The 27,286-nt window shown below is 32.2% G+C and overlaps 2 long non-coding RNA genes across 2 annotated transcripts; both read left to right on the top strand.

Annotated features, from left to right (window-relative positions):
* The first annotated feature begins 2,817 nt into the window (after positions 1 to 2,817).
* On the top strand, positions 2,818 to 6,647 carry LOC143081601 (uncharacterized). Its single transcript, XR_012979985.1, has 3 exons — positions 2,818 to 3,207; positions 5,166 to 5,253; positions 5,884 to 6,647. It is a non-coding gene; the product is annotated as an uncharacterized LOC143081601 (long non-coding RNA).
* A 14,432-nt stretch (positions 6,648 to 21,079) lies between these two features.
* LOC143081600 (uncharacterized) lies at positions 21,080 to 24,903 on the top strand. Its single transcript, XR_012979984.1, has 3 exons — positions 21,080 to 21,187; positions 22,354 to 22,629; positions 24,782 to 24,903. It is a non-coding gene; the product is annotated as an uncharacterized LOC143081600 (long non-coding RNA).
* Positions 24,904 to 27,286: the final 2,383 nt, after the last annotated feature.

The raw sequence follows: 27,286 nt of genomic DNA, 5'->3' as shown, positions 1-27,286 counted from the left end.
AGCTTCAAATATATGGGGTCCGTAGTAATACCGCAAAGGACCTCCTTAGTGCACTAAGAACAAAATTGTGCACTAAGGACCTGATGGAATGATACAACTGTTACAAAGGACATGGCATATAAAAATAGACTTTGTAAAAATTCATAATTTTAAATTTTACAATTATACCTTTTTTAATTAGAAAGTTATCTAATGTGTATTCGACACGTGCCTCAAAAAAGTGATTGTCACCTTTTAAAATAGTGTAATAGGTCGAAATTCACATTCGCTCAACCTTGACCCGTTCATAATCTGCTAGTATACTGTTTAAACATGTATATATGGTATTTCAAATTGTTCTCTATTTTTTTCCATTTGTTTGTTTCTGCCGTATTTATTCTGTCTGTTATAATTTTTACTTCTAAAGTAATAAAGTATTTTCAACTCTTTTCAGTTTGGGAATTTTTAATCCTTTTAATTTTAAAAAGACAAATAATTGTGAACACTTCACGGAAAAGTGAGGATTTATATTTGGTTGCTACAACGTCCAGTTGCCAATACTTCATTCATTTTTCTGATGTCAGAGACCATGCCCCACAGCAAGGTTTTATAAGGATAGAACATAGGCAAATGCAAATAGATTCTATTGACTATATCTTTGCTGCTTTGGTCTCTGCATGCATAATGATTCATGATGTTTTATGGGATACTTAACTTCTGTTCTACAAATTTTATATTAAAATATATTCTGATTTTTCATTTTTAATGAGATTTTAGTTTCTGTTAATAAGAGGCAGTACAAAAAACATGTTTTAAACATAATTAGGGTGAACCCAGCCCCCCCCCCCCCCCTGTCAACGTGACACCCAACCACACCGCTTGAAAATCTTAAAATATTTTTTAATGTTATCTTTACTATATATTGAATAGGGTGACACGTTGTCGCTACATAATAACCAGATAAAATGGATCTTGTTTATACAAAAAATATTTCAAGATTGTGGTTTCTCAAACATATGGGAGTCACAAAATTTTGTTAATAAAGAATGGTTAAAAACTGTCATAAAGCAGAGATTGCTAGATCAATATATTCAGAACTTGAATTCCCTCATTCAAAATTCGTCAAAAGGTATAAACTACAAAATTTTTAAGAAAAACTTGGAATTGAAGAATATTTTAATATTTTGGACTTCAAAGACGCTATTGTTTTTTGTCGATTTCAAACGACTAATACTAAGTTGCCGATTTAAACAGGAAGATGGCAAAACGTAATCAGAGAAAACCGCTTTTGCAGTCTTTGTAACAATCGACAAATAGGTGACGAATATCATTTTATATTTTTTTTAACTGCATATTTTACAAAACGGCAAATACAGTTAAATTCTCTGAACTTATGTCAAGTACAAGAAAACCAGTTCTGAAGAAGCTTTTTTTTTTTATATATAGAAAATATAAATACTTGTGTTTGTCGGCCCGTGATGTACTCCTGGCTTGTAACTTTTGTAACCTCTCTGGCTTGTTTTGTACATATTGTAAATATTTATTGTTGTATTTGTTATCTCTGTACCGATGTAATGCATTTGCTTTATGAGAATAAAGATATATATAGAAACTTCTTTAAATATACACAAGTCATAATTACATTGGCCAGAGGGTAACTTGATAATTAGAGGATCAAAGGATTTAAATAAGACAATCCAAGACTGCTACCTCTATATTTTATTATACATATCATTATTAGCCTCACTTGGGGTGATACAGCAATTGCAAAACGGGTAGATACGATCTGTAATCAATAATTAAACTAATCAAAAGTTTATTTAGAGTAACCATATGCTGGATGAACAAAAAGTTTGCCATTTATTGAAAAACATATGGTTTTATATAACAAGAAAACTTCTCTAGTATTCTAAACATTTATCACGTACCCCCTCCCCAAACCTCCGCTTCAAGCTCTAGATTCGCGCCTGCACATTGTGAATTATATTTCTTACATCAAGATGCTTATTACATTATAAAATAAAATGGTATTCATCTTCAATTGTTGAAATAAAGATGAATTGTTAAAAAAAAGCATTGACATCAGTTTTAAAGTTATTGTTCAAAGGAGACAGTAATGATTTATAGTCTCTTTTTAAAACGTAATATAATTTTACCTCTTGGAGTTTTTCTATATTACTTCTGTAATCGGATTTTGAAGAACCCCACGGACACCACATACACTCATGCATATGTCTTTCATTCAAGGTATAATGATAATATATATGTAAACTCTTGTGTTGTTAACAAGGAAACGAAATCTCAAAAGCATTTTTGTCTCAATTTGTATCTTAAAATAGGGTTCTTTAATTTTAATAAAAGCTTGCATAGCAATTTCCTTAAAAACAAAATATAACAAAGGCAAAGTTTTAAAACACAAACGCGACTCAGCCGTCGACTTTAATGCGTGATTTTTACATTTTTTTTTATTTTTCTTTCATAAACTTGAAATTTTACCACGCTAAACCGTTAGGTTTATTCAACAACAACCATTAATTAATCTATAAGTAACGATAAAAAGACAATTGTGTATTGGATTAGGTTGATTGAACATGATGATTAGTGAATTTGCAATAAGCCGTTGGTCACGTGCCGAGTGGCACGCGTTGATTAAAAAGTCATTTAACTTCAAAATTACAATATCTATTGATACCTAACTTTACAGATATGAGGTATTTAATCATATCCTCCTATATATCCATATTCTCTGTGATCTTAAAACATCGTTTTAGTTTCCTTAAGTTAATGCAAAAACTTTCTTCTTAGTCAGCGCCATTAAGAATTCCTTTGCGGTATTTCTACACACCGAAATATATGGCCTTACTATTGGTAAAATACCACAGTACTTAGTGTCACTAATAGTCAAAATTTTGTGCCGTGAAAACTGGAAATGAAGTTTAGCGGGACATAGGAAATTACAAAAATATTAGAATTGTTTACTTACATAGTGTAAGCGGGATGCGGGAATCTAAAAAAAATAAATAGTAACTATAAAGCGAGATCCGTGAACAGAACCCCCAAATGAGACCCCATTAGTTGTGGCTTATTTTTGGTCTTTTTAGCTAGTTTCCTTCCCCTACATTACTTGTAAGTTGATCGTTTTTGTAAAGCAGCATTCGAGGTCTGACAGTATATTACCAAGAAATGCACAAAATATTGAAAAAGAAGGTTTAGAAAATTTAAATAATGGTATGCACACACACTCCCTTGTCAGCACAGACAATTGTATTTTTGTAAACGAGCGAAACTCATTTCTTCCACAGTGAGACAAGCTTTACAATGTTGATGGTGGTGAAAATCTAGTCCAAATAATTATGACGTCTTGCAAGGCTATTTTATTTCTGGAACGCTTTCCTCTGACGAAGCCGAAATGTGAAACCAAATCAACAAGAAGTCTAATACTTATAATAGAACTGAATATAAAATCGAAATGTAAATGGGGAATGTATCAAAAGACCAAAGAGCAGATAACAGCCAAAGGGCACCAATGGGTCTTCAATGCAACGAGAAAATCCCACAACCCGAGGAGGGGTTCCTAACCAAAGACAAATGGGGGGGGGGGTCCAACTACATGTCCCCATTCAATACAATACAATACAATCTGCTTTATTTGAAAAACACTCCGTCACATTGACATGTGAAACAATTAAGAGGTAAATTACCAAATACAATCACATACAATTAAAAAAATAAATAAAACAACTTAGAAATAAAATATATATGGAAAATTACTTTATATTATAATATTTTAACATTATAATATTTTAGTTAACTTTGAAATGAATTATATATAGACACATTTTTAAGTAATAAGTTAATATTTGTCAATGACAGTTAGTCCTTTCATTTTTGCTTAATTCTAATATTTCACATAGTACTCTGGAATATGCTGATTTCTGATATTTTTTAACTAATAAAGAATTGCATTCAAAAAAATAATGGAATTCATTGCCAATTGCAGTTAAACACAGATTGCATGTCCTTTTTTCTTTTGGAATGACTTATTACCATCTTCCCAGCTCTACTGGGATTTTACATTGCAGCGTCTTAGTTTTGAAATATATTTACGTTCGAATGGTGTTAATTTTAAAATTCAAATGCATTGATCGTCCAATAAAGAACAATGAAGAAAGGGGGTTCCAACATGTCCAACCCTCAGACCCTCCTGGATCCCTGCCTGTGAGGCATGCTTTAGCTTGCCATTAAACAAAAATGTATACTAGTTGAGTGATAATGGACGTCATATTAAACTCTTCGATATAAAAAAAGAAACTAAAATAAAAATCATACAAAGGTCACATGCAATATTTTGAGAAAATTTCAATATATAGGCTTTTTTTTAAAAAAGTCAATCCTGTGCATGATTTATCAATGATTATACTTGCACAATTAACGCATGTTGTTCTCAAAACTAAGAGGTGTCTATGCTATTTATGACAATTTTCATGGTTCAGTGGTTATAGTTAAGTTTTTGTGTTTTGGTCTGTTTTTCTCATACTTTATGCAATAGGTCTACTATATTTGATGTATGAAATGATTGTAAGGTGTACATGTCTAGTGGGATGATGTCATCTGACCTTGACCTCATTTTCATGGTTCAGTGGTCAAAGTTAAGTTTTTGAGTTTTGGTCTTTATCTATTAAATACTATAAGCCATATATAGACTATAGGTCAACTGTATTTGGTGTATAGAAATATTTTATGATCTATATGTCAGCATGGTCAGTGGCGCAGGTTTTATTTGACCTTGATCTCATTTTCACGGTTCATTGATCAGTGTTTTTGTGATTTGGTCTATTTTTCTTAAACTATACGTAATAGGTCAACTATAATTGTTGCATTGAAGCATTGTTAGCTGTATATGTCTGCCTGGCATGGTACATCTGACATTGACCTCATTCTCATGGTTCATTAGTCTTTATTTATTTATCTTGGTTAATGTTAAGTTTATGTGACAGTTGTGATAAAGCTTTATACTTAGGACTATCAACATATTATCAATGATTAGTAAAAGAAGGCGAGACATTTCAGCGTGTGCACTCTTCTTATTAAACACACATTAATATACATCATGTACATTAAACAGCAAAAAAAAAATATTGATGCAAGATGCCATTCAATAATAACTTTTACTCTTTTATGTATAGGACAAGAACTATAGAAGATACAGAGAAATTATAAACAGCAGAAATGATAGGCAATTTAAAATTTGCAGAAGCAAACTAAACCTAAATGGTAAGGCCACTTTTATTTTTTTTTTTAAAGTTGTTGAACTTGAAAGATGATAATCATGATTACTATAAAAATTAAAAGATGTGGTATATTAAATATGAAAACTATCATGGCTTTAAGAAAGCAATAGTAGGCCTGTGACGACCTTCAATAATGAGAAAATCCATACCCTATAGTCAAAGTAGGCAGCTATAAAAGACCCAAAGATGAAAAATTGAAACAATCCAACATGTCCAAACTGTAAAACAAATTGCCTAGTTTATTACAAAATAAATTACAAAAAATAAATATAACCGGTATGAAACAACAACAACAACAACCACTAAATTTTAGTGTCAGACTAAACTTACAAAAACTACAGGCTCTGAACTTTGGACAGGCACAATAGAAATATGGCAACCTATGATGTAAATTTCCTGCAAACACAGACTGGACTAATGTAAATCAACTAATTTTTCGTGAATACTTTATTTTGCGTTTTATACTTTCTATTCTACATCACAGCTAATTATTTTTCCCAAGGTTCAAGTTTACTTAATGAATTTTAATAAAGAAAGATACATATGAAAAACATTTATTGCTGTTTCTCTCTCCATTTATAACATTTTATTTGTTTATTTTGTGTATTTATAGGTGATCAGACATCTTGGTTTTCATGATCAATAGGTCATTACTGAAGAGGAAACTTAAAGTTGAAATTTATTTACAAAGTGCATAATTGGATTAATTTGAACTGGAATGTGTGCTTTCCTGCAAAAAAGAAACAGGAAATTTCATCATTATCACATGATAATGCCCATAAACAAAATGGAGTTCTATCATAGATACACAAAAACAATATTGCATAAAAGCAACAACATATTATATATATTATTCGAAAGAAAGGAGAATGCAGAACAAATACTATTTTGTTGTTGAAAAAAAGGAACACCAGTTTTATCCACTCATTTACATCGCTCCCTCATATCAAATATACGGAAGAAGATCATTGAAGAACAATTTGCAAAAATGTTTTTTTCTTAGAATTGAAGGAAAATGTTAAGTGAATGGAATAATGTATTCACTGAATTCTTACGTAGTGGATTGAATAACTGTACACAAGCTGAAACAGAAGACAACTTTAATTCAAAATAACACGAAAAGTGTATATTTTATTATTTAATCTGCAAATATATAAACAAATTCTTTAGAACACCACAAATGGTATGACATTCAAATTGGTTGCTTATTAATGTATTGCATTGAAACAATTACAAAGAAAACAGAATCATTTGCTACAATTTTTTTTATAAATCATAGTTAAATTTTATAAAAAGTATGAACAATACCTAGATCTAAACAGTCAGACTTTATCAATTTTCAATGTCATTAAAATGTTGAGTCAAACATTTATGAAAGTTTTGAATATCATTTGCATCAACTATACAGTCTTGTAATAATTATATTCATACTGTTTGTATACATGGTATAGAGAAGAAATGTTTAACAAGAACAAATAAGGGAAATTTGATGTTCAGAAATTTCCTTAGAGGAAATTTGAAGAACAATGATTTCCTTAGAGGAAATTTGTTGTCTTGAAGGAAATCTTTTTCCCTTGAATAAACAATTTCCCTTGAGGAAAAAACAATTTCCCTTTGAGGAAAAATCTTGTTCCTTTAGGGAAATTTGATTTCCCTTGAGGAAAACAACTATTCCTCTAAGGAAATTGTTGAAAAAAGGGGCATAACTTTTTTAACAGTGGTGCTAGAGCCAAAAAATTTTAGGACAAATATCAGGGAACCAATACCAACCAAGTTATCAACTTCATTTTGACGTAACTCCAAAAATTAAGGTGAACAACGTTTGCACTCAGCGGAATTGCAAACTTGTCCCGGAGACAAATCTGCTTTTCTGAGATGTTTTACAAGGTTCCAAAAATGTGTTATGCCCTACAGCTTTCCATCCAGCTAAGGCAGAAGTATATTCTCTTTTATTCTCATATATCCAGTATTTGCAACAAATTTTAATTTTTCTGAAGAAAAAAATTCAAATGGAAAATAATGTTTGTATTGTAATATAGTATGTTCCCATGGGAAGAAAAATTGTTCCTATGTGAAAAAAAATTGTTCCCATTGGAAGAAAAATTGTTCCCATGGGAAGAAGATTTGTTCCCATGGGAAGAAATATTGTTCCCATGGGAAGAAAAATTGTTCCCATGGGAAGAAAATTAGTTCCCATGGGAAGAATTAATTCCCATGGGAACTTTTTGTATTCATCTTTTCCCATGGGAACTTTAAAGTTCCTATGGGAACTCTAAACTTCCCATGGGAAAAGTATTTTTTCCCATGGGAACTTCCAATGTTCCCATGGGAAATTCTAATATTCCCATGGGAATTATCAAATTTCCCATGGGATATGTACTTTTAATCAGCTGCAGTGACAAGAGTGACAACAGTGACAAGTTGGGACATATGGCATTTTTTCAGTTTTTCAATAATCTATCACTGGGCAAATTTTTTTTTTTTTGATATCTTGTAAACAGACAAAGTCAGATTTGCCGATACCGGAATGTCAAATTTGTCCCGCACAGTGTTCTAATATGCCGAAAAATGTCACTTTTCAGGTGGTTTTTGGTAAAAATGAAAGTGGCCGCATCCGTGTTCATCCTCAACCTTTATATATGTTATGTATTATCATTAAATACAACTTACATTTCAATATTAAGGATGAACACGAATGCGGCAACTTTCGTTTTACACGAAAACCGTCTAAAATTTAACTAAAATGCTAGAATTATGAGGATTTCAGTAATTTAGCATGACTTAATGGTGCTAGTACCGGATATATGTGCATTGTATTGTCAAAAACAGCCCATATTTATGTAGCAGAAGCATTCTACTGTCCAATAAATAACTAAAGGTTTACATTTTAACAATTTTGTAAAACTGCTATATTTTGGGGCCAAAAAGGGATCTTACCGAACCTACTCCTTTCAATAAAAACAGCTATTTTACAGGTTCACGTATTGCATTTCTTAAACACAAAAGTCATTAATTGATTAAATTTCTTCACATTTGCAATTGAACTTTAGCGTAAAAACTAACTCTTATCTAAAAAAAAACCAACACCTTAGAATGTTTAATTTGTCTTTTTGTTTTAATGTCTGAAATACGATAATGATATTTGCTAAAAGTATTTAAAAAATAAGAAGTTCAAGACGTTATTTACATAAACCGCGCTTAACGTCGCACGATTTAGTCCCAACATTTCAGAGGGGAATATGATACTCAGAGGTGAATATGAAGTTTTGTTCGACGTCACATGTGAAAGTTTCAACCAATCAAATTTTGATTTCGCTATCAAAATCAACATGCAGTGGAATAAAACATGTTGTCTTTCGGGAGAGAGGAGAGAAGCAAAAATATATTCCTTTAACAATGATTCCTTCAAAAAGAATAGTTCACCCACATTGAACAGTATATAGTTTCTATAAGTAAACAATCAATGTCAGTTTCTAATTCTTATACAACAAAAATAATCTAAAACAATCATTGTGCATCTTTATTAAAACAATTATCTAATATTAAATGGCAAACATGCATTTTGGTTTACGATTGCATTTCTTTTTTTTTTAAAGAAAGCAACTTGTAAACATTCGCAGACGGGCTGCGGACAATTCAGCCATATTTATACTTTACCACCAATCTTAAGAAAACTCCGGAGGCTCTCCAAATAGTGAGATGACGACTAGATATTTAAAACAATACTTTCTAACAAACATTTTGGTTGGTTGACAAAAGTACAAAACTTACGGTATGGAATTGAAAACCAACGCGTTGGTTTTTCATACCGTATGAATTACGGATCAACGCGTTGAAAGTGAAGACCAACGCGTTTAAATTGAAAACCAACGTGTTGAAAGTAAAACCAACACGTTGAAAGTAAAAACCAATGCGTTGATAATAAAAACCAACGCGTTGAAAGTAAAAACCAACGCGTTGAAAATTTCATACGGTATGTTCATACCGCCAATGACACGAACGGCCACTCATAACCCTACGATTTCCCTATTTTTAATTCATAAAAAAGTAGGAACCTACGACTTCCCTATTTTAATTCATAAAAAAGTAGGAACGGAAAAGCTACGGTCCATAGTAGGTCTAAATGATGAGCAATTCCAAAAGACCCAGGTGGGTAGAGTAATTTATTAATGTGAACAAAAATATTTTTATTATACAACATGTTAAACAGCCTTCATTAAATAAAACTTAGTAAAATGTGCAATTATTTCCTTAACATTTCTTTACCTCATTTTATTAAAGAACAAATATTCTGCTGTCACTCCAGGTATTGATTTAGGTTCATGAAATCTGTGAAGCAAGAGCATGAAGAGGTGCTGAATGTATATTTACAAGGGTGTTAATCAATTGTTTTGTTTGTAGATCTATACATGTGTCATACAGCTAAAGTTAACCTTGACCTCTCCTTAATTAAGATGAAAGGAGTTATTAATTATTGTTTTCCAAAGATTAATTACATGTTCAATCATTTCTGATTTAAACTTTAAAAAAGAAACTGCTATTCAAACACTCCACTTAAATTGAGTGTTCTATATCTCACTAATTAGGACTTGTTTTGTTAGGTACAGTATGAGTAATAGATAATTGAAATGTTTAATTCATTAAAAAAACTTTGTTCTAATTTCTTAATAAGTGAAATAAAATACTGAACATTTAGCAAAATATGCAAAAAATTACACAATGTTACAGATTTATTCTAGTAAATCAAAATTATTAATATTAGTAAGTTATCTCCTTGACAATCATACCACATCTTCTTATATTTGTATATATTATTACACTAATGATTTATGCATATTAAATACCTGATTTTGGTTCTGGAATATTCTCTGCATTACTGAGGTCAAGCAATACTGAGGCTACTTGGACCTTCTCCTTATCTGCTTGTCTTTGTTCAACTCTTTGAAACCGGGCGTATCGCTGGTCACCACTTGCTTTGTACTTTTGATACCCCATGTCAACTGATGGCACATAGTCTGGGTTGTGCTCGTCATTACTCTTTACACCTGAAATATACATATATAATTAATATTTCAATTTACACCAAGGTTGTTTTGTTATAGAAAATAAAAAACATTTCCAAAGTTGTACGAATAGCTGACATGAAAGTACTCAGCGAGCAACACAGTCATAGATAATTTCCAAATACTGACATTTTTACTGTATCATACATGTATGTGGTACTTGTATGATGTACATTGTATGTCATCATATTTGATTGAAAAATAAACAATTATTGTAAGAAACTAAGTTTGAAAATATCAAGATCAATATCTTTAATCATGAAAATATATGTAAAAAAATCTTGACATTGTCTGATTATCTTGCACTAAGTTACAGAAATATGATCCAATGACACCCCCCCCCCCTTTTTTTCATTTTCGGTGTTTAAAAGCAGAAACTCCGGTTGACATGCCTTGATATATAGAAAAATACTTATGAACAACAAGAAATATAAGAAAAAACAAGGCTTCGTAATTGAAATATTGACTTACCACATATAAAATGTTGAAAACAAACACGGTCATTTTCCCTTGGTTCCCACTGATCTCGTCTGATTGCTGAAATCCAAAGCTTTTTGCGCGACTCTGGCTTCTTTGTGATACGATAAAAGCTTTTTGGATTGTCCTTGTCAAATCTGTTTGTACACCCGATAACACAACATGAAGCTACCATGTCTAATTAGCCGTAAACATCGATTGACCGGCGATTTCCAATCGTCCATTTTATGTGCCCACCAGTAAGTCACGTGACTTTTCCGTGACGTCACGGCGATTTCCCTATAGTCTACAATGAGTTCCTAAGTTTGGGACGTACTTTCCTACTCTCTAAAGATACGGAATTTTTTTAATTGAGATTCAGTTTGGGTATGGTGACCCTCCTCCTCCCTAATAATTCATAAAAAAAAGTTCGTACGGCAAAGTTTTTGTCAACACTAGGTACAAATGATAAGCAATTGCCTAAGGATTCCCCAGAAGGTCCATGTCATCCGCTGAATAATCTTATGGTTTTCTTTATATTTTTTGACTCTATGCAGTTCAAAAAATGTTGTGCCTATGTTTTCAATTATTTAATTTTTATTGGGCAAAAACCGGGCAATTTATTTTCGTGGTTTACATTTTTCCACAAAATAGAAAAAAAAACATATCACATGAATCTACAGTACCATACTAGAAAAAAGTCCAACTTGTCATAATTAGCCTTTACAAAACAAGTTTTTCAATAATTAGAACACTCGGGGAATGAGAAGCTCTAATTTAACTTAAAGTATTGTGTATTAATAAACCTTAGGCACTTGCCTATCCTTTGTACCTAGTGTGAACAAAAGCTTTTTAATGAATTGAAGAAGGAGGAGGGTCACCATACTCAAACTGAATCTCAATTAAAAAAAGTTCCGTATTTCAACTTACCTGGTTTCAATGGTCCAGGCAACCTTATTCAATTGCCTATCACTTATAACTTGTGTGTACGAAAGCTTTGCCATAAGGACTTCTTATGAAATAAAGAAGGGAGGGATTGGGCCACCATACCCCAACTTAAGACCTGAGTTGAAAAAGTATATTACTAACTTGAACCACCTTGATCTTTGATTCCAGGCAACCTTGGGCAGTTGCCTATAATTTGTACTTAGTGTGGACAAATTGCCGTATGGACTTTTTTTTATGAATTACAGAAGGGAGGGGGTCATATCACCTTACCCCAACTTTGTACCTCAATTAAAATTGTTCTGTAATTTTAGGTACCTAGGTCCTTGGGTCCAGGCAACTTTAGGCAATTTACTATCATTTGTACCTAGTGTTGACAAAAGCTTTGCTGTAGGGAAATTTTTGTGAATTAAAGAAGGGAGGGGTTATGTCACCTTACCCAAACTTTGTACCTCAATTTAAAAAATCTTGTTATTGGATAATCTTGGATTAAAAACAAAATATCGTTCAGATTAACCAGAATCCTTATGACAATTCGTTTCTCGTTCTAAGTGTGTTACTCTTACACTAATCACTCTTCCTATCCTAAGTTACAACTATAGCGACATACTTTGGAATAATTAGAAAAATATACCACATGCATATGTAGTTCACTGACACAAAAAAAAAAAAAAAACTGCGTATAATAGTTATCTTCTTTTGTTTCAACAGAAAATCTAAAAAACTTCACGTTCAAAATCAGCCCGATTTGTTTTTTTTCTTTTCAAACGCATATATTATAAGCTGGCATATTTAATTGCATAGTTATACTAGATTAGTATGAACTATTGTGATTTTTTTTTAATATTATTATAAAGATAACAGAAACATATCTAATCAGAGAAAGCTAAAAAGAGAAAGGATTAGCTACAAGGAATTGTAGATGAACGTCTTGAGAAAGAGTTGTATCAAATAAACGAATAGCTAATCATTATCAATTGTGTTTGTGTGAAAATGCACCTCATAATGAAAGGTATCTAATCCATGTTACCATTAGAAGACATATTACAGACTACATGTACATAATGTATTAGGTGCGTATTTCGTGACATTCATTAACAGTCGCACGACTAAATGTGAAATAGGAAGATCAAGTGGTAAACCCAGCATTGGTTGCATAGTTAAAATGTATTTTAATTTCTTGTATTATTTGATTAACAGAAAAGGTACATGAAAAACTATAGATGCAATGAGAAGAATTGTGACTATGGATGTCATGTAGTTAATTATGATTATAGCGCAATTGAAAGATTAGTAGTGGGATGTGATTTACGCAAGTATTACAATTATCACAGAGAGTCAGATCCAAATTTTTGTTTAGTGGTCCTATTATTTTAATGCAATAATTTCAATTACACTTATGTATGTGACAACTTGACCAATCATCTAAAAAATTAAATAAAAGTCATGTGACCAAATCTACTCAATTGTAACGTTTTAGAAACATTTGTCTTATCCTTAAAATTCTGAATCAAAAAATATTTAGTTTTACCTTTCCTTTAAACAGATTTGCCAGCAAGATAAATAAAAGAATTTTACGACACATTCGCTTTTTTAGATTAACATGGTTTGATACCATATCGGTATTCATCCATTGAAATTACAAGCATCTGATAAAACAGGTTTTACAAGACCAATATATACAAAAATGGCATCAAGATGTCAAATTATCTTCCCGAGGTGTATTTTATTCTAGTTATAAAAACTGTTTTGGTTTTGAAAATTATCTAATAAAAATCTTGGAAAATGCAAGAATCTGAATGACAAAATTAAGAACGTCTAATATAAAAATTCCCCTTGAAACTGGGCGTTGGCACAATATTCCGGCGGAGGACCGAAAATGTCACATATGTAAAGAAAGTGTAGGAGACGAATTTCACTATCATTATTTATGCAAGTCTCCTCAACTGATTATTTTTAGAGAACAATATATCCCTAGTTATTATACGAAGCATCCAAGTAAGCAGAAATTGTCTGTAATGTTGTCCTACTGCAATGTTAATTTATTTAGACAGGTGGCATTTTTTTTTTATCAGAAAGCTGAATAAGTTATTGTGACATGTATATTAATTTGTATGAATTATTTCTTTTTTGTCTTATTTTTTTTTTTTTTTTTTTTTTATTTTCTATTTTGTTTTTTGAATGTTATCTTTGTTTTATAAATCATGTTTATCATTGTATATATATGTACCTCAAGTTACACATATATGTGTCTGAGCGTTCCTTTACAATAAAACCTTGAAGTCTTGAAAATCTTGAATTCCACTCAATCTTAACAGCGTGACTCTAAATATTGACATTTAACTTATTCAAGAAACTAAAACTTTGACACAGACTAAAAATTTAAAAACCCAATTAAAAAAAGGTTATATTAACTATTATCAAACTCTTATATATGATAAAATAAATGACTTAAATGAAAATGATAAAATATATCTATATAAATTTCTTAAATCTTATATAAATCACCAAATGGAATACTATCTATCACACCAAAATAAAGAAACCAGACAAATATTAACCAAATTTAGAATAAGCAATCATTGTCTTTTTATAGAAACTGGACGATATACAAAAATACCACGAAACGAAAGAGAATGTAAAATATGTAATATCTTAGATGATGAACTCCATTTTTCTTTAATTTTAAAATTATTAAAAATAAAAGAGAAATCTTTCTAAAATATTATATACAAAAATATGTAAATCTTAATACACTTATTGTAACAGATAAACCCGTGATTATACTAAATCCATCAACACCAAAGATATAAAAACAGTTGTTTCTTTAGTTAAAGAGTCACAGGAGACCAACAACTGTTTAAAACATATATTTTATTATTATCGGGTTTTCTTATGTTTGTTTTGTCTATGTATTTGCAATGACCAAGATTGGTTTTTATGTGTTTGCAAATAAAGAATATAACTTATCTTTTGAAATTTGTGCTCCAAAAAAATCAAGATTCCATGAAGAATATTTGACTGTGCTGATTTTGTGTTCAACGTTTAAATCTTTATTGTCAATAGTATGATTTGAAAGTATTGTACAAAAAAAATTTGTTTGCGTTTTAACTGACGATCTCAATTAAGAGCAGATTCGCGGACAATAGAAAATATTCATATTGGCAAAAACCATATCATCAACACGCTCAATGACAATAACAGGATAAAGCCTACTTATTGAAAATTAAAATCATTGATCCGCGCCTGAATAGTAAAATGAATCATTTCCTTTTTTTACTGTAGCGCCTTGCTATGCAGATTCTGTTTGCAATCAATACTATTCATATGATGCTATAATCACACGTCACCAGGGCTCTGTTAAGTATAGCGGCGGTGCACGTGTTTCACCATGGAGATGTGGCCGTTGCAACACTGGTTTTTATGCCAGTGGACTCTCCTGTTTGAGTGAGTATGAACATATCGAAGAAGTTTTTTTAATTGGATATATTAAGATGTCTCTTCAAAATTGGAGGGAAGTAAAGTTAGTAAAATAAAATACACCAGTCCTATTGAATAACAATGACTATTCAATCACCTAAAAAGTACATTTTAAGTTGAAATTGACCCGTCACTGTGCTTAAACGGCTGTGGGTAACTTAAGTTACCCACAGCCCAAGATGGAGCCGCCTTGCGTCGGTTAGATACTTTCCTTCTATAGAATAACAATACCACGAATGCATCAATTAAACAACTGAATTTAAAAGTTGTATTAATCGTTGTGGGAAACCCCTAAACTGGAAAGGTGATTAAATTCTACAAAATAAACGATCACAGCACGATTTTAAAAAACACTTAGGCTGTCCGTAACTTCAAAACAACTTGTCCGTAACTTTTTTCATCATACCAATAGAGATGTCCGTAACTTTCAAAGAATCGACATACGCGAATGTAATGTTTAAACTAATGATAGAGATTTCATCGAATACATATTCACAAAACGAAGTAGATGTCTAGTATGATATAATTCATTGTATCGACGGAAGACAAAATTGGGAAAAATATGAAAAAAAATCACGATAAATCCGCAAAACTCGGGTCTCATTTTGTATAACGTCGGGGTACCCGAATCGCCTAGTTCGGAGGGTTGTTTCCGATCATAGCAGATAAACTGTTGAAATATCATTGTTCGTTTTTATTTTTGAACAAGTAGACTACACAAGTATTTTTTACACATACATGTAGCATGTATACACTTACTGATTTTCTGCCAGCAACGACAAGGGTAGCGTGAATCCGGAATTTTGGAGGGGGACCCAAATTGCCCAGGCATGCAGTGGATAGACTATACGAGACTTATATAGCAAAAAGCCAAAAACACTTTTCTCTCATCCCCACAAAAACAAATCCCATCAGCATTGACAGTAAAATAAAAGGGGTGTCAATCTGGACACACTGGGACGTTGCGCACGGTGATATTGTGGCACCCTGGCCAAGATTTACAGTAAATGGGAAAACTTTAAAAAAAGGACATTTTGTATAAATGAATAAACCTAGTTTTACAGCTAGCTGCATATTTCATTTGTATGCAAGTTGCATTAAATCTCATTAAACTGAATAAAACTAAAAGACACAATAGGTAAAAGTCAGTGACAATGAAAGGAAAAGAGCAGTCAACATAGTGTAACAATTCGACATAGTATATAAAAAATATAAATAACTACGTAGGACAACAGGGTAATTATTTCTTAGAGAGTCAATCGACTATTTTGATTATTTGACTTATTTGTTAATCATACTTTAGCTGAACATTTTTGTCATTTACACTTTTTTCTCTCTATAATAAAGATAATAACCAAAAACAGTAGAATTTCATAAAAATAATATTTCGGTCAGTTACCCTTCAATGGGTCAAATTGGTCTGAAAATTGACCCCTATGTTCCATTTGTAGCCGTGGCGGACACGTTTGTTTATTGATCAAAACTTTGGATACAATTTATAAACCAGTAACCATAAGGAACATTCGATTAAAGTTTGAACACATAAAAGTAAGACAATTTTGAAAGATCTGATGTCACCGTCTGATGGTGATTATATATTGAAACTTGTACGATTCGCTCGTGTATGTAACAACGTATTAGATTTTAGCGACAGAAATTGCGTTACTGAAAAATTATTACACCAGAGTATCACAAAGAGGCAAAACAATATCTAAACCTGTACGATTCGCTCGTGTATGTAACAACGTATTAGATTTTATCGAAAGAAATTGCATTACTGAAAAATTATTACACCAGGGTATCACAAACAAGTCAAAACATTTACTTTCCCTCGTAAATTTTACGGACGCCATTACGAGTTAGTTGATTGCTATGGAATATCCGGAGCACATGAGATCACCCTCAGTTTTTGGTGGGGTTCGTGTTGCTTAGTCTTTAGTTTTCTATGTTGTGTCTTGTGTACTCATATTTGTCTGTTTGTCGTTTTCTTTTCTTTTTTATCGTTAGTTCATTTTCTATTTATGAGTTTGACTGTCCCTCTGGTATCTTTGGCCCCTCTTTTACAAAATGTTATCAATCATCGGTACAAGGACATCATTCGTAGTAAATATAAATCAACATGCAGACATCTTTCACGTTAGGTATTTCAATCCAATTTTTATATGGTAATATTCTTAACAAAGCACAACAATGTCGAAATTCACCAGGATTTGAACATCGGTAAGCCACTGGTAAGAGTCAGATTCGTAAGAATATTTTTTTTCAAAACGCAATGGAATAATATTGAATATTAAAGTATTTTTGAAAGAGTGATCCTTCATATAGTTACCACCACGATGGAACCTTGGTGCGGTTTTACAAAGAAGTTCTATCTCCTGGTAAGCCAAAAACATCAGACATTTGGCTTCACTGATGAAAATTATATGACGCATTAGGCATATATGTGCAGGATTCGCAGCGTTTATCCTAGCACGCGCATCATTCGCAAGAAGCGTTTTAGGCTCAGATACTTCGGTCAACACCAGGAGATTTCTGAGACTATGTCATTCGTTTGATATTCTGAAAAATATCAAAGGGCCTTCAACAAAACCTGGACAGTTTTGTCTTTTTTCAATTGCTTTTAAATGCTTTTTAATGACATCTCTGCTGTATTCAACAAATTTAAATTTGAACACATGAGGCCAACCTTAAAAATTTGTTTGTTTGCTGTTTTCCGACTGTACCTTCAGACTGAAGGGTCGGTAGGTAGGAAAAATATTTTATTTTATCAGCCAAAATACAGTTTAAACAAGCAGTTACACTAAACCAAGTTTCTTGTGAAGAAAAAAAACCATTTTAAAACATTGGACATGCTGAAAACCAACATCAAATGAACAGGCATTTTCAGATAAAAAACTTTTTAACCAAAACTGAAACTTTAACATAGTGTCTTTATCCAATTTATGACATAAACAAGAGGCTGTCACAACGACAGCAAACCGGATTTATTAATATTTATTTGTGTCCTGGCAATATCACAAGAACCATTACTGATGAATGGTGAAAGTGAAAATCGTCAATATCAAATTTGACCTCCATTTTGTCATCAGTATCAACATATTAAAATTTGAAAAGCTTAGATTGAATGGTTTATGAGTAAATGCAACAACGTGAATGGAAACGCCATTTTACAATCTTTCAAGAACCATAACGCCTGAACGATAAAAGTCAAAATCGTCATTATTGAACTTGACCTCTATTTTGTCATCAGTAACAATATATAAAAATTTCAAAAGCTTTGGTTGAATGGTTCATGAGAAAATGCACGGACACGACTGGAAACACCATTTTTTAATCTTTCAAGAACCATAACTCCTGAACGGTAAAAGTCAAAATCGTCATTATTTAACTTGACCTCTATTTTGTCATCAGTAACAACATATTAAAATTTGGGAAGCTTTGGTAGAACAGTTCATGTGTAAATGCACGGACACAACTGGAAACTCCATTTTTCAATCTTTCAAGAACCATAACTCCTGAACGGTAAAAGTCAAAATCGCAATTATTGAACTTGACCTTCATTTAGTTGTCAGTAACAACATATTAAAATTTTAAAAGCTTTGGTTGAACGGTTCATGAGTTAATGCACGGACAACATTTGATTGCCGCCCGCCCGACCGCCCGACTGCCCGACCGCCCGGCCGCCCGCCGTACATCCCCAAATCAATAACCGACATTTTTGTCACAAAAATCCGGTTAAATATGATATAATTATCAAATACTGGAACACTTATAAACAAGGAATGTCATTATGACTAGAACTGTTTTTAAGAAATATATTCCGACATGTATGCTTCTTGACTAGAATTTTGTCATGAGTAGAGCATTTTCATCAGAAAAATGTATATATTATAGATTTATAAGACAAATTCAATTATTAAAGAGTGTATTTTTAAATAAAAAAAAAAACCATTGAATCTTCCTCAATTGAAAAAAAGGCAACTTGAAAAAAAGTGTAAAGACATCTGACTGTTTTCATATTTCTAACAATATTTAATTGTATGTGATAAGGTTATATTTTTGCCAGGCTTTAATGAAAGCCAAATAAATGTAAAGTTTGGGGTGAAATCCATAGCACCCCATTAAAAGTAAATGGTCTGTACTGAAATGTTTTTAATGCATAAAAACAATTGGCAGCATAGCTCCTAAGGACATGTTTTACTTAATTGAATTCACACAGGCCACCCAGTTTGGGTATATTTAATATTGTAAGAAAGATAATAATTGCAATGAGTGGGGCAGCCCCCCTTATCCTAAAGGAGCATACTCATTGCAATCGAAGATAGATTTAATATAGAGAGAGTATATTTATTTTTCAAGCTAACCATTCATTTTCTCTACATCTTTGTGTAGTTAGGGTTGCTTCTTATTGATTTGGCATGATCTATATCCATTAACATTTCAAATGAGCCCTTCCTCCGTACAGGCGTGTTTACAGATATCCATGAAGATTTAAGTCACGGAGGAGTGGTTTCATCTTTGTCGTCTTCACAACGATTTGTAGAAAATATGCCATACTTCAAGCTGCTGTCGAATTATTTAACCACTGAAATTGGTTCCATAAAGTCGGGCTCCACAGATTATGAACCCGATTTGTTTGAGACAGAATGGTTATCGTTTCAGTTATGAATATCCGCTGCATCATCGTCAATGATATCATCACACATCATTACATGTGCCTGAATCTGTATGAACAGTTTACTAATAAACTTTTTTGTTTGTTATTTGTCTTAAAATTGACACGAGACGACAGCGTAAAGTACTCCTCCGTGACTTCATGGATACCTGTAAACAATTTCCATGTGCTTTATCATTAAATGGTCACATGAACGCTTGACGGGAAGCTAAGAAAAACCGAACTTGAAATGCGTAATTGACCCAGACTTTAAATCATTTCCGGAAAGGACCTAAAGTTCCGGATCGCGTCAATAGAGGTATTAAAAAAAATTTCTTCAAATTTAAAGCAATAAAATTTTCACAGTCGGGAGGATTTTCAAGGGTCAATCGATAAACTGCAAACAAACAATATTTTAATTTAAGCCTGAAGTACTGGATTGTTATCGTTATATTTAACAGCTTGATCCCGGTAATACATTTTTTTAAAGACTATTCTCAATTATCTGAGTTTCCCCGTTTCGTCAAGCAGGTGTCTAATCGACTGTACTTGATTGTTTGATATGCTTTTAGTACAAAGTGCAGAATGGAAGGTTCTTGATTATAGGTTTTAATTTTAATTGAATCTGTGGATATTATTTCATTTGTTAGAGGATTGAAAGTATCAAGGAAATTAATGTATGATTGTACTATTACAGATAAACATAAATAGGGGACTGTTCTTGTACATAACTTATTGTACTGAAACTTTTGTTGTTGGTAATGTGGTGTTTTGTATATTTGGTAACATACTACTTTGTATATTTGTTTTCAAGTTTGTCCAAAGATTGACCACTGCAATCATAGAATATGCACTGGATCCTATGACAACCATTGTGTATACTGTGAAGGATCTATCAAACCGAAGGAACATTGGGAAGCATATTTCATATCGGATAAAATTTGCAAAAGTAAGTTTAGGTTAGAGGGCAATCCATAGTGGTATCATGTGTGTCTATTAATAAAATTTGAAAATGTAAGGGTAAATTTGTATGGTTTAAATAAGTGCCTTATCAAATATTGTTTTACTGAAAGATGATAAAATAATTGAATTGTATTTTTTCTAAAAAAAATTTGCAGACAAATTTTGCTCAAATCTTATACTCAAGTCAGGGCTAAACATTTTGATAATTTGAGTATTTTAAAGAATATTTTTGCTAATTTTAGAGGCTTGTTCGTGGAGAACAGACAGCACTAGATGCTATCCTGGTTCCTGCAGAGGCCGACTAGCGTCAAAATGTTATTGTACAAAAGGTTTTGGAGGAAGACAATGTGATATAAGTAAGATTTCATAAATTATAAAAGATTAAAAATTCGAGAATGGTGAAATGAATATTTCGTTCTTATAATCTATAAAATATATTATCGTCACTTAGCGACATGTTACGTAGTTTTCGGTCTGCGTTACCAGTTTTAATTTCTTTATGATAAGAAAAGGTAATTAGTTTTAACAACTTGGCCCAAATGTTTAGTTATAATTATAGCCAGTTCTTTGCATTATTTACCTCTCTGCCTAACAAAATACATTGGATAGTTGTTATAGTACCTATCATCCTCCTAAAACCTTCATGACTATTATTGAAACTTTTTATGTCCCAATTGAACGGCTGTTGCAATCTTTAACTGAATTATGAAAGAAATAATATATATGAAATTTGTGAAAAAAAAATATATAATATTTGACAAGATTTAAACAGTGGAAAAAATATTGAGAGAAAAAAAAAAAACAAAAAATAACGATTATTCAAATACATGTAGTTGATTATATTGCCTTCTTAGAAATAAAAAAAATATTAATACATAGAAGGTATGATAATTGAGAAATTACCACTGAAGCTACGGTTGAAGTTACATAGTTCTATAAGAAGACTTTAAATCTTAGTCTCTTCCCTGTTGCAATTATATTAAAGCATTTTACATTTTAAACTAAAAAAAAAACAAACTTGAAGGAGTTGGTCCTGCTTTGAAGGAATGATCGACGTTGATACAAGTATCTTGTCTTCCAGAGAAATAAATCGTCCTTAAAAGACCAACTCTGATTTATACAAAAAGTGTGTGAAACGGACACTATCATATCTTGCTCGATTTCTTGATTATACGTTTTGAGGACCTGTTTTTAAACCAAAAATAGATGTACCATAGAAACGAACCATTTCTTGTTCCTACATTCATATGGGGCTGGTTTTTGTACAGCAGCTACGTATGAAGAATGTAAAGAAGCTAGCAATATCCTTTAAAGTTTAATTTCACATACCGTTATACCCTAAATAGTTCAATGTGTGGTGACTATGTTGTAACCCTGATTTGTTTTCTCTCAATCGATTTATGACTTTCGAACAGCAGTATACTACTTTTGCCTTTATTGACGCTTCTGTTTCATCGAAATTGAAATAAAAGTTACATCAGATGAAGTATACTCCTTAAACACCATTAACATTAATTTTCAGTCACACAGTATGTAAACATTATGTATGCAGAGGCAAAGTTATCAGATTACTCGAACCAGAACCTTACAACACCAGATAACCCAAATCATCCTTACTTTCAAACAGTCAAATGGTCGAACAACAACAGATGGATATTTTTGGATCTTCTTTTTAATTTTGAATACCGTCGATTGGAAAACCCACCGAACCCAGATCCTACCGGGGAAAATCATTTTGTGACAGACTTTAAAGACGGCATCACAAGTGCTAGCCTCGAAATTCAGCATATAAGTACAGGTAAGTTTAATTTCGCATAACAGGATTATAACTTACAAATTTCCGATTTACAAAAAAGTAATTATCAATTTTAAAATAACTATAACTGGTTTTAACCTGGTTTGGTACTTAGAAGATAAGCAGTTCTGTTATGGTAAATAACAACTACGGAACAGTCTAAAGACAGTACTGATTTTATATGACAGCAAAGGATTTATAGAAAAAAACAGAATTACCTGTAGTGAATAAGTCTGAAATTGACTACACAATTGAAAATACTTGATAGTTTATTTTCTAAACTTTTAAAAGCTGTTCAGATCAAACTGACTGTTTTAGAATTATATTCGTCAAATGTCAAATGGCAAATGTCACGTAGCTTATGGCAAGTAAAAATGCGACTTTTTGTGTTTCTTTGGTTCTTATAACGCGACTCTGTACTTTAAAAGATCCTGTCAGTATGTTATTGTTCTATACTATGTCATTATGATAACTTTTTTGATTTGAGCGTCACTGATGAGTCTTATGTAGACGAAACGCACGTCTTGGTACCTTTGATAACTTTTTTACACCACTGGGTCGATGCCACTGCTGGTGGACGTTTCGTCCCCGAGGGTATCAGGAGTCTAGTAGTCAACACTTCGGTTGACTTCGGTGTTGACATGAATATTAATTATGTGGTCATTTTTATAAATTTCCTGTTACAAAACTTTGAATTTTTCAAAAAAACTAAGGATTTTCTTATCCAAGGAGTAGATTACCTTAGCCGTATTTGGCACAATTTTTTTGGAATTTTGGGTCCTCAATGCTCTTCAACTTTGTACTTGTTTGGCTTTATAACTTTTTTGATCTGAGCGTCACTTATGAGTCTTATGTAGACTAAACGCGCGTCTGGCGTATTAAATTTTAATCCTGGTACCTTTGATAACTATTATGAATTAGAAAATACGTTGAACCCCAAACGTCAAAATTATTCAATCGCGTAGAGGAATGAACTATTTGGGGATTCTTATAAATTCTTTAGAACTTTTGGACTATTTTAAATCTCGGTCTATTTCTGAAATTAATTCTTACATACTTTTGAATTTTTAACCCTGTATGCTAACATTGCCAATGTGAAATTTCAAAATTGTTTGCATAAACATTGAACGACAAAAATATGTGACGTATAAAATTTTCTGACGTTAGACCCGCGATGCAATTAATGTGTTTGTAGAAAGATGTTTTTGTGTTCTGTTAAATTGTTCCTTTTAAAAGTTTACACGATGATAACTGCTGTACCCATATTTTGACTATTTTATTTATAATGTCTGTTTAGTTCACGCATCATTGTAAATATAACGGAATTTGATGAGACTGTCAACAAAGTGAGATGTTTAGCGCTATTAAACCAGATTTAATCCACCGTTTTCTACATTTGAAAATGCCTGTACCAAGTCAGGAATATGACAGGTCTTGTCCATTCGTTTTTGATGTGTTTTGTTATTTGATTTTGCCATGTGATTAGGGACTTTCCGATTTGATTTTCCTCTGAGTTCAGTATTTTTGTGATTTTACTTTGTACGTTTGACCGTCCGTCTGTCAAATGAAATTTTGTCGCAAACTTTTTATGGAATTACACGTCAGAATTTATATTAAGCTCCATGTGAGAATGATGTACTGTGTGGTTGTCATCGACTTCTTTAACCGAATATATATGCTACAGTGAATTTGTATAATCAGGGGTTATATAGAATCTTTAGAATTTCATGAAAACGACCCGTAACCGTGCGCCTTCCCTTGTCGACCTCTTCTTATTTTCATATGAGTCGGAGTTCCTTCTGATACTAGGCAAAAGCAAAAAGAACAAAGAAGCCAGGTCATGTAATTTCACATTCAGAAATATTGATGATGTTCTTTTTATCTCTCAAAATATTAATCGTGGATTATAATTAGTGAGAGATAACACAAAGTTTGAGGGTTTGATGGTTTCCATGCTTGTTATCACTGATTCTGCAATCGCCTTTTAATGGTTTATGGATTTGTTTTTCTATATCATTGCAAATCATACAACATCTCCTTATATCTATTTAACCTTCATACTATGTCTAATCACACGATTTGTTTAGGAACGGACATATATTGTGTTCATGTAGCACCTGTGTATTCATTCCCTGATATTAAAGTTCTTTTTCAGGATCTAATTTGAACAGCAACCATCGGCAGTTTACTTGCTTCCGCAATAGTTCTGATCCAAAATTCACAATTGAAAACTGTGGTAAAAGGAACAGATTAAACATAGAATCGTGGGAATTTCGACATGCAGATACGTAAGAATATACTACATGATATAAGTAATAAGCCAGTAAGATTATTTCGTTTGGTAAATTCCTTTGAGTACATTTTTTTTTTATAATTAATTTAATAATTTGTATTATATTTTGTAGGAATTAATTAAATCCGTTTTGTTAAACTTCTTTACTATTATTGAATTATCTGTGCACTGGCTTCGGAGAAAGTAAGGTTTCACAATAAAATATAGACACAAGTAGCTGAAACTCATACTTCGGGCATACGACACAGTTACAGGGGAAATAATAAATAAAGGCAACAGTAGTATACCGCTGTTCAAAACTCATAAATCCATGGACAAAAAACAAAATCGGGGTAACAAACCAAAACCGAGCGAAACGCATTAAATATAAGAGGAGAACAACGACACAACATCGAAACGCAACACACACAGAAACAGACCAATCATCAGACAAAACACCACGAGAATAACAAATGTAACATGAAAACCAAATACATGAATTTGGGATAGACAAGTACCGTGCCACGTCTTATCTCAATATCTCAAAAATAAGAAAAACACAAACGACTCAACGTTAAAATGCAACACAAAGAGAAACGAACAATATATAACAATGACCATCTTCCTGACTTGGTACAGGACACTTTTAAAGGGGAATAAAAGTGGTGGGTTGAACCTGGTTTTAAGGCATGCCAAACCTCGCACTTTAATGGCAAAGTTAAATATAACATTGAAATGACAACATAATATTACAGGACTACAATACAAATAAATAGGAGAACATATTAGACACAGAAAAACATGATTAATAGATAACAAAAAGCATCAGGTTTAAAATTCAATACGCCAAAAACGCGCCTTGCCCACACAAGACTCACCAGTGACGCCCAGATATAAAAAAATATAAAATTGAGAATGGAAATGGGGAATATGCCAACGAGACAACAACCCGACCATAGAAAAAAACAACAGCAGAAGGTCACCAACAGGTCTTCAATATAGCGAGAAATACTCGCACCCGGAGGCGTCCTTCAGCTGGACCCTAAACAAATATATACTAGTTCAGTGATAATGAACACCATACTAATTTTCAAATTGTACACAAGAAACTAAAATTAAAATAATACAAGACTAACAAAGGCCAGAGGCTCCTGACTTGGGACAGGCGCAAAAAGGCGGCGGGGTTAAACATGTTTTTGAGATCTCAACCCTCCCCTCTAGCCAATGTAGAAAAGTAAACGCATAACAATACGCACATTAAAATTCTGTTCAAGAGAAGTTCGAGTCTGATGTCAGAAGATGTAACCAAAGAAAATAAACAAAATGACAATAACACATAAATAACAACAAACTACTAGCAGTTAACTGACATGCCAGCTCCAGACTTTAATTAAACTGACTGAAAGATTATGATTTCATCATATGAACATCAGGCACAATCCTTCCCGTTAGGGGTTTAGTATCATACCATCATAACATATATGAGAAGAACATAACCCGTGTCATGCCAACAACTGGTTTTTGAATAAATGTGTTTAGTTCCGATGGAAAGACCTATAAGTGAATCAATATTAATGCCAAAATATGCAATCTTTAATGACCTGACAACAGTATCGTAACTATATCCCTTCTTAATAAGTCTATTCAAAGGTTTTGTTAGTTTTTGAGGTGAATACTGACACCTTTGTGCTTTATAAAGAATATTTCCATAAAAAAAATGGATGTGAAATACCTGAACGTATAAGAAGTCTGCATGTTAAGCTATATTTACGAATGATGTCCTTATACCGATGATAAAATTTAGTAAATGTTTTGATACTTGTGTCTTTATTTTATCCTGGTACCTTTGATAACTATTTACACCAAGGGGTCGATGCCACTGCTGGTAAACGTTTCGTCCCCGAGTGTATCACCAGCCCAGTTGTCAACACTTCGGTGTTGACATGAATATCAATAATGTGGTCATTTTTATAAATTTCCTGTTTACAAAACTTTGAATTTTCGAAAAACTAAGGATTTTCTTATCCCAGGCATAGATTACCTTAGCAGTATTTGGCACAATTTTTTGGAATTTTTGATCCTCAATGCTCTTCAACTTTTTACTTGTTTGGCTTTATAAATAGTTTTTTTGTTTATTGCTACTAAAAAATGACCTAAAAGAGTTTTAAATGCCCTTTAATTAGGTGTGTGCATTTTTTCTTAATGAGAATGTGAGGCAATGTGGTATAAAGGGTAGAAAAATCAAAACTTTGAACAGATTCAAAATCACCAATATAAGCATGCAATTTATCAAGTACTTTCAACGAGTTTTTGACACACCAAAAGTAATTAATTCCACTATTTTCGAAGGCCTTATTAGAATAATTTATTATCAAGTTTTTAATTGTA

This window comes from Mytilus galloprovincialis, chromosome 7, assembly GCF_965363235.1.
Source record: "Mytilus galloprovincialis chromosome 7, xbMytGall1.hap1.1, whole genome shotgun sequence".
Taxonomy (NCBI): domain Eukaryota; kingdom Metazoa; phylum Mollusca; class Bivalvia; order Mytilida; family Mytilidae; genus Mytilus; species Mytilus galloprovincialis.
The sequence above is the reverse complement of the archived record's forward strand: the minus strand, read 5'-3'. Positions and strand labels throughout refer to the sequence as shown.